The following is a 7,693-nucleotide window of genomic DNA, read 5'->3' as shown; positions in this document are numbered from 1 at the left end:
TGGACGGAGGCAGGATGCAGTTGGCGGAGGCCAGAAAAAGGGCCAACAAAGCCAGCGTCTCTTTGGACCCCTTCTTCTTCTTCATCATCAACATCATCATTAACATCCTCTCTGACCCTCAGAGGGAGCAGGATATAATGAGAGAGAAAGAGAGAGAGAGCTGGAAACAAATGTTATTTTTAATGCAGTCTCTTACTATTTAAAACGTGTAGTTACTGTAAGTATCCAGCAGAGGGCGACCTGACAGCGACCTACGCAGCAGAAAAACGAGCTTTCTAAGTCAGCGAAGTATAAAAATAACTCATGCTTGATTTTATCTCGAGTTTCTGAGATGTTGTGACCAAACTGACCTCTAATCAGTCCTTCCTGTGACTCCGATCAGGCTTGGAAAAGCATTATATAAGAAGAACAGCAGGGCCTTTCTCTGTTTACCATCTTCTTCTCCTTCTGATGTGTGCTTGGTCAGCTGCCCATTTATTAACAATGACAGATTCAGCAGACAGAGGCTGYGTGTCTTTGCTTTTTCTCTCATATTCCTGCAGCTTTTTCAGTGCAGCTTCTTTTTGCATGCATGACTTTGTTTATTGCCTCCATCAGAACGAAAGACGCACAGGAGAAATGCTCATTTTTAAGACAACTGCACATTTTTAGAAACCCACGGTTACTTTTTCCAGCCTGGCACACGGTATTAACAAGGAAAATAAATAGTTTTATGATTATAATTAGCTTAAAAGCAGGACTGGTTGTTTTGCAAAACAAAATTCAACACTTGCACTTCATTATCCTGTCTAAAGGTTGTTATTTCTCTACTCCCACTTGTGCAGAACCTGTTCAAGAATATTACCTACAAATAGTCTTATTGTGTTGTAAAAATGCAATACGACTATTTGTCTTACTGCATTTACAGGCTAGAATTAAAATATGGATTTGAAAGAGAGGAAACATTAGGTTTTGTGGGCACAGGGATTAGTTTCCATTGCTTGGATGGAGTGTTGTTCCAGGACATTCTGCCATGCCGCTGTCAAATTTACACACACAGGAACCAGAGAGGAAAAAAAAAAAAATCTTTCAGGCACAGGAGGCAGAACTTGAGAGGCTAAAAGTTTACACAAAAATGCGCTTACTATTTCTCTTTCTTAAAATTCTCTTTCTTAAATTTTGGCTTTGTCGAAAAATATGAGCTTTTCAAAATTGGAGTTTTTCGATTAAGCAAATTTATTTTTGCAATTCCAATTTGATCTTATGGTCAATGCTAGACACACAGCTATTCATAAAACTGGACGAAATACTCAAATCTGTGAGGGAATATTGAAAGTTCCCAWCTTCTCTCCTATTAAAAAGTTAGACGGTTGAAACTTGGACAGAGTTGGGAGAAAATTTAAGAACAGGCAATGAGCAACACCAATTTTGCGAAGAGTGGTCAAATATCCAGCCAGAATTTTCCAGGAAGCTTCTAGATATTGACCCTTTACTGGTGACGTCACTCTCTTCGAAGCCCGCTCCGCCATGATGGATTTCAAAACAACCAATGAATTTTAAAAAACAAAATGAATCTGGGGTTTTTTTTTTATCTACATTGGCCCAAAGATTTTTTGACGAGCTTTACAACCTGTAAAAAAAAAAACACATCTGTAACCTAATCACTTTTATTTAGTTGATTTCACAGTAAAAATGGTCATAGGGTGCTGCGYAACTTCTAACGAGGAAAGAGGCGGCGATGGACAGCAGCCGTTAATCATAATGACTGTCAGCCCTCGGTGTAACCGCGGATTTGCAGCGAACACTTTTTACAAGGTAAGAAAATTAACGTTGATATACTTTATAAGCAAGTATGATTAGAAATATATTAAATATTGCATTATGGCGAAGGTACCCGTCTAACCGTTGGTAACCATGGAGATAATGTCGCACCGTCATATAGCCTAGCATGTATGGAAAAAGCTGGTTAGCATCTCGCCTTCTGTACGTTTTTAGTGCTGCTCCGGTTTAAGCGGAAGCGATGTTTATGACGTAGTGACATAAATCATGTGGTGTGAATTCAGGCAGAGTCGGTAATTTGATCAACACGTCAGGAGGGAGGAGGTATGGGTCGGTTTCTAAGCTAGCCGTTTCCAACTTTTGTAAATACCTCCGTCTGTGAGTCTCATCTAAGTGTATTACGTTCACAGACAAATTAGCCTGACTTGAACAAGTAGAAGCCATGAATAAACTGGCAACAACAGCTTTTGTAAAACACCTTAAGTCGCTCTGTTTAATACTCCCGTCCCTCACTTCCGACGTCCATCATGGCGCCTCGAATGATAAATTGTTGCAAAGGGTCAATACATTTAAATTAGCCCTCTTAATTGTTGTTTTAAAAATCTATTAAAAGAATAGTTCAAAGCTTTTCAGTAACATTGTTTTTGCTCAATTTATGTAACCAAGTGCTGTGTTACTATTTTTTTCCACAGTCGTTTTCTCGCCCACGACGGTCTCAGGTTTCTATGGTAATGAGAAAAGTACAAAATGTGCAGCATATTGTTGCACAGGGTGACATTTAAATCTCTTCATTTGATACAAAATATACAAAAAAAGAGATATTTTCAGAGACTTTTAGGCATAACTACATATTTCAGTTGCTTTCTTATTGATATCTTTGAATTGTGATATATTTGTACAGATGAGAGAACATCTGTACTAAACATCTGTTTATGTGATTTGTTTAATCTGCAGTTGGAAAGGCTCTGGGAACGCTCAAATCTCCCAGTTTCTTTACCCCGTTTGTCAGGACTTCAAACCAGTTCATTATTCACACAATCATAAACCTCTTGCAAGAAAGAAGAAGTCTAATCAAAGAAACCGCCGCTGAAACCCAGTAAATGTTTATGGGACAGAAGCAACAAAATTATATATCAAGGTGAAAAATGTCAAAATGCTGAAATAAAAGGTTAAAGCTTAAGCACCATAATAATCACWAATTTTTTCCCCGACTTGCAGCTGCAGCCRTTCTGGTTGCACAATCAAAATACCGACACTCTTCYGCTCCAGATGTTGCCTCCAAGGTCTTCTAGAAAGTTCATCTTACCTTTTAAAACACCACCACTGCACTGACTATGAACTTTAAATTCACAAGTTTCCTCAAGAAACAAGAAATACCTTTRTTTATCCTGATAAAATAGTTTGTTAGTTTTAGAGGAAACTTAGTGTAGTCGAACCATTTCTCTCACAAGTGTTAAAAAAAGGATGATAAAATAAGATGTCTTAGGGAAAAAATTACTTTAATACTGTATACTGCTATCAAACGTAAAATGTGACTTACTTAAATTTTAAACTTAAAGTTGCACTAGTAAACCTGATTTCATGTTTTAATACATACTTTCCATGCAATGCTACTTAAATTGAAGGATTAGTTTTGCTATTATTAAATTTTTATGTCATAATTYACTGTTAAAATATAGTTGCATGATAAAATAAAAAAGCCAAGAGTTTGTTTTGGTTTTATGCTTTTAATTTATTACATATGGGTTCACGTTCTCATCCTGGTGACGCTTGTTTAAGAAATAAGAATCTAGTAATCCTGTAAGATCTGAGCTCCATTTTATAAAAAAAAAAAAAAAAAAAAAAAAAAAGGGACAGCAGCAGATGTGCCCTCATTTCCACCTTATTTTAATGCTTTGGGATTTGTGCACCCTGAGGATGTACTTCTTATAGAGTAACCGAGAACAGGGTCACATCTTATCAAGAAAATATGACGACTGTTTGCACAAGAGGCTGGGATACGTTGTAGCAAAAGAAAACCGATACCATCCTTTGTTATCTCACCRAATGCAACTTTGAAAAGAAAAATATCTAAAATGTTCTTATGTTTGATGTTTATACTCTAAATGACCTTCTAAAGGCTACATTACAGGTAAATCAACAACAGGGTGACGTCATCTGCTCTTGTTTTTATCCAGAGATGGAGGTCACACCCACGATTACATGTGCAGACTTCAGACATAAAGTCAGCATTTTCACACCAAACTACAGATTAAGCCTTAGGAAAACTGTTGCACAATTCTTTTCTARCTGAATGCAACAAAACAAACGGCACCAATTAGGATCTAATGTTTAAGAACAACAGACGTCCTGCAGTGCAGTAGTTTGCTGCAGACACATGGAAACGGCTGAAAGCCTCTCGGACTCACCTGTGTTGGTAGTTTTGCTGGGACTGTGGCGCCTCTGAAGCTGCAGCAGCAGCAGCGATGCAGCCCGTATTTATATCCAACCAGGATAACGGGACGGTGCAGACATGTGATTCAGAGAGAAAGCAGGCTGCTGCAGCATCCTCTGCGTCAAAAACCCCACGAGAGAGCACRCTTCCTGCAGAACCCTTCAAAATACAACTCAAGTGTTTTATAATTTGGGTCAACCGAAGGGAAATTTAGTAAATTTTTTTGTAAAATGTTCGACTTATAATTAATTTAAAAAAATATATATATATCAAAAGTATGTAGGATTGTTGCCATGTTTATCCTAGAATTTTAAAAAATAAAATTAATCTCAGTTGGTTTTTTATCTACATTGGCCCTAAGATAATTTTGTAACAAACTGAAATTATAATGTAACAGTTGTTGGTGGAAACAGCCTAAAGTTAACTCTGTTTTCTTTCTTATCACTGTGAATATACCTTCTAAACTCTGATGCACAAATAATATTTACTAAATTTTTATTGAAAATCAAAGTTTTAACCATATTGTCATTTTAATACATGATAAATATGAGCCCAGAAAAATTTAGGCAAAGCAGCAAACGTCTAACTYAAGTTGTTTCAGTATATAATTTCCACCAAAATTAATATTTAATTAGCTGTTTTCATATTACAAACCAATACAAGGTGATTTCTTCACATAAATGAAATAAAACACAAATGATAATTTTAATAAAGTAACTTTGAAGGAATAATATTTGCCTGTAATAATAATAAAGTTCATCCTACTGATTAGTATGAGCTATTTTTCAAAATCAGGTATTTTCTGCCAATATGTTTGAATTCCTCTTGGATAAAACGCCCCGTTCAGATAAAACCATTCTTTTATTTTGAAATGTAAGTTCCTTTTCCTGTACCTGCGGCATCTCTCTCCAGCGATTTGACAGACATGAAGCTTGAGGACGTTTCCAGAAGTTTTTTTAGATTTATTGGCAGGAGCTSATGCTGCTGAGCAGCAAGACAAAACATCTGATTCACTCTGACTCATCATGTAAAAAACGCTTTCTGTTTTCTTCTCACTCCACTTTAAACAGGCTGTTTCACATTAGTAGTGTTTTACACAGTGAAAATATGCAATATTTATTCATATATTTGGCATGTAACACAAATAAAAAGAGCTTTGCTGGTAATTCACAAATAGAATACGGTTTTATAATGTCAGAATTTAATGTAACAGGAATGTTTTTCTACTCAATATATATTAGAAAAAAATGTATAATAAAGAGAATGCATCAGAGAAAGAAGAAATCTCTGTTAAAAATGGATACAGATCAATTATAACTTGAAAATTAAATTTAGTAAAAACACATTTTGTATTAAAATATATTTTTTATTATTAGTTTAATATAATATTAAAATCCTAAATGTCATGTTTTTGTTGGCGATAAACAGAAAATCATCATAAATAACAGAAATAAAGTTTTTAAAACATCATCCTGTTTAATTTATCCATATGCTGAATTACTAAAATAAATTAACCTTTCAATATTTTTCTAACTTATTGAATACAGGAGGGACTGGTAAACAAATATAGGGATTATTTATAATACTAATATACACTGCTCAAAAAAAATAAAGGGAACACTTAAACACTTAAGTGAAAAGGTTTAGGACAAAATAAATGGAAGCAACGATGTGTTAAAATACGAAACGGAGGCACATTTCTACCAGCTGATTAGTAGTTGTAGCTGTCTCTTTAAGGAGGGGGAAAATCCTTTAATTCAGATAACTACTACATTCAGGCTGTGTCATCCCACAGGCTGGACTTTCCTGTAAATAACACACCAGTACCGGGTGAACACACACAGAAAACAAAGCAACACATTGTTTCACAATGTGTCAGCTGCAGTCCTGTTTCTGCACAGCTGGGATCTGTGGTTCAGAAGCTCATTGCCACGGATCCATGGCTGTATATTTACCCTTTAATGCTGATTCTGCACAACATGTGTAACCTCTGTTCGTCTCATATCCAGTAAGTTGWCAGACACACTCACGTTCAGTGGATTTGTTCTAACAAATGAGGAACTCAAGTTGGTGGTTTCTGCCCTTGTACATTAAATAAAATGTAATAAATAACCCAAAACAAACTACAAAGCAATAGCTCCAAATGAGCAGTTTGCCACAGTTAACTTTAGCAGCAGTTAACACTTGTAACTGCAAAATGCACAACATTAATAATAATAACAACAGGTAAAAATGAAAACAAAACATGGCAAAAAAATTAATCATGAAACACCGTCTCCTGTGGCTCACTCGTTTTTGTCCTGTTAAAACAGGTTGGTTCGGGTTTAAGCTGAAAACTGATATGTGATCAACATGATTGTTCTGTTTGATTATTTCTGTTTGGTTTGTGTTATTTTATGTTGTCATTATAGTTAACTAATAAGCTCTCGGTTAGCTGCTCAGAGGATTTCCTCAGATGGTGCGTGAAGAATGCGTATTCTCTACTATTAGAGACTGTTTAACTATTAGAAATCCTTATCACTCCACTTGTTAAGTTAAGTTCTAATGATTTGGTGGGAGTGTAAATGACTTTATTGATATATTTGATTTTTTTTGTTTTGTTTTGTTTTATTGTGTTTTTTTTTTATGATGTTGTTTCCTCATTTGGCCGGGAGTTGTTCGTTGCCTTTTGACCAATGTTTTGATTTAAAGAGGGTTTTTTGGAGAGACAAGGTTGCTAGGCGATCTACACAAATTTCTGACAGTAACTGACGGTTGGCTGTTTTGGACATAGTGCAAAGAGTGAGCGAGCATACGAGTTACGGTTGAGTGGAGATAACTAGGGAATAGTCCAATTAAGGTCCAGACAATCAATTAACTAGCGCTTGGTTGATGAGGGAACAAGGTGGGTGTTTTGATGACTGAATTGTATTTATTGAGCGTGATTTAAATGTTTCGACATGAAATGTTGTTAATATTTGATTAACTGTCAAACAGTTGAAACAGTTAGAATACGTTTTAATTCATTTGTCATACAGAAATGTTACAGTTAATTAAATGCATGTATTGTAAATTTAATGATATTACATAAAGTGAGGTTTATAGGCTGAAGTGAAAGGTTGGAACCACTAAGAGTTGCTAATGGTATTTTGTTTGTATGTTTGTAGCTCTTACGGTGTGTTCATGTATAAAGGCAGTTGAATAAAGAAACGTGAACCATCAGTTAAAGAGACCATCTTTTCAACCGGGACGCTACACGGAGACCAACAGGACTCGCTACCAAGCCACGGAAGCAGGCCGGGAGACCAACAGGACTTGCTATGAACCCTAGAGGTCAGCCGGGATGCCGACAGGACTCGCTATGAGCCTAGAGGTCAGCCCGGAGACCAACAGGACTCGCTATGAACCCTAGACGTCAGCCTGGAGACCAACAGGACTCGCTACCAAGCCATGGAAGCAGGCCGGGAGACCAACAGGACTCTCTATTAACCCTAGAGGCCAGTTTGGAGAAAAACAGGACTC

General features: G+C 36.3%; 1 protein-coding gene across 1 annotated transcript in view; it reads left to right on the top strand.

The window, feature by feature from the left end:
* The first annotated feature begins 166 nt into the window (after nt 1-166).
* Nucleotides 167-7,693, top strand: part of scara3 (scavenger receptor class A, member 3) — a 36,186-nt gene continuing 28,659 nt past the window's right edge. The window contains exon 1 of the mRNA XM_008397335.2: nt 167-1,794. The gene's annotated coding sequence lies outside the window, so the exon portion shown is untranslated. The remainder of the gene's footprint in view (nt 1,795-7,693) is intronic.

The sequence above is a fragment of the Poecilia reticulata genome, linkage group LG21 (assembly GCF_000633615.1).
Source record: "Poecilia reticulata strain Guanapo linkage group LG21, Guppy_female_1.0+MT, whole genome shotgun sequence".
NCBI classification, from domain to species: domain Eukaryota; kingdom Metazoa; phylum Chordata; class Actinopteri; order Cyprinodontiformes; family Poeciliidae; genus Poecilia; species Poecilia reticulata.
This window is presented reverse-complemented; position numbering and strand designations above follow the sequence as displayed.